Consider the following 1,376-nt stretch of genomic DNA (forward strand, 5'->3'; position numbering starts at 1 on the left):
AGAAATGGTGGGTTGATAACTGTATGCCAGTCTCTGGTCTTCTTGGGAACCACAAAGAGATGAGACTAATAACTTGGGTGAATACTCTCTCTATGGCATCTTGGCCAAGAGACCACATACTCCAGATACTGAAGATAAATGGGATTGTATGGAAAAGGAAAGGAAACTGGAAAAGAAGAAGAAAAGTGGAGAAACAGACCATGGGAGAGAACCTGAAGAACCCATCTGTTGGCTGCAAATGGAGACCAAAGGCTGGTGAAAAGTAACAGATAACATCCCAAAGGTCCAGATTCAACATGGTAGTCACTGATGAGACAAATAACAACCCTGACATGACATCAAGAAGTACCTCAAAAATAAGGAGAAGTGACAAGAGGTAATGCAGGAGGACAGTAACAAGAGACAATGGCACGAAAATAGCAAAACAGGAGTTAAGAGGTCTGTCCTCTGAGTAGTTAAAAAAAAGTTCAAAGAACAGAAATGAAGAATGGCTGTAAGTCAGAACAAAACAGTGAAGAAGAAAAGGAGGATGAGGCATGTTAGTAAGGGTGCACAGTTGTTTGAGAAACAAATCCTCATGGACCCTAATATCAGGCAAACGAGGTAAGACAAAGTAATCTAGAGTATGGGTTTCATGTAGTAAAGCATGTAAGGAATCAAAAGATGGGAAAGAGAGAGCAAAGAAAAACCTGTGAAATAATGTCAAAGAAAAATTAGATGAGTGATGATTTTTCCTCCACAGAAAAACTGTGCCTAGAACAAACCCTGGTGGGGAATATAACCAGTCAAAATTGTAATCTGAGTGTTGTTAAAATTAGGGAGAAGGAACATCAGCCAAATAGATAAAAGGAGGAGGTCCAATGTGCATGAAAGAATCCACAACATGGAACAATAGCTACCAATACCATATCCTTTATAGACAACAAGCCTACAACAGACACAGATCCAGTGTTAGTAACATCATCACTATCTCAGGATGAAATGGAAGTTATCATCACTTGAGAATTCAAAATGGTGTGTAATCACCAAATGTTTTGTTTTTTTCCAAGTGAAATTAAAGAAACCACACTGGTTATGTGAAACATGAACACTAAGTCAATTGTAAAATTATCCCAAATCTCAAGTAATTGATTAACAATTTTGGAGCATGTCCATTCTAGACAATGCCAAGGAAAAGAAAGAAGGGGAGCTATTGGTAGAAGGTTATAATTGCATGATAATGACACCATGAATTAGTGCAATTTCCATTTAACACATGTTTTTAAGTGGGAAGTGGTTCAAGGCTTGTGGCATAAAAATCTCATGGGCAGATGTGCATAGAAATCAAGTTATTCTGGGTGCAGAGGTTTGTTTGTTTGTTTTCGGAATTTCGCGCA

The sequence above is a fragment of the Limulus polyphemus genome, unplaced genomic scaffold (genome assembly GCF_000517525.1).
Source record: "Limulus polyphemus unplaced genomic scaffold, Limulus_polyphemus-2.1.2 Scaffold1440, whole genome shotgun sequence".
NCBI lineage: Eukaryota > Metazoa > Arthropoda > Merostomata > Xiphosura > Limulidae > Limulus > Limulus polyphemus.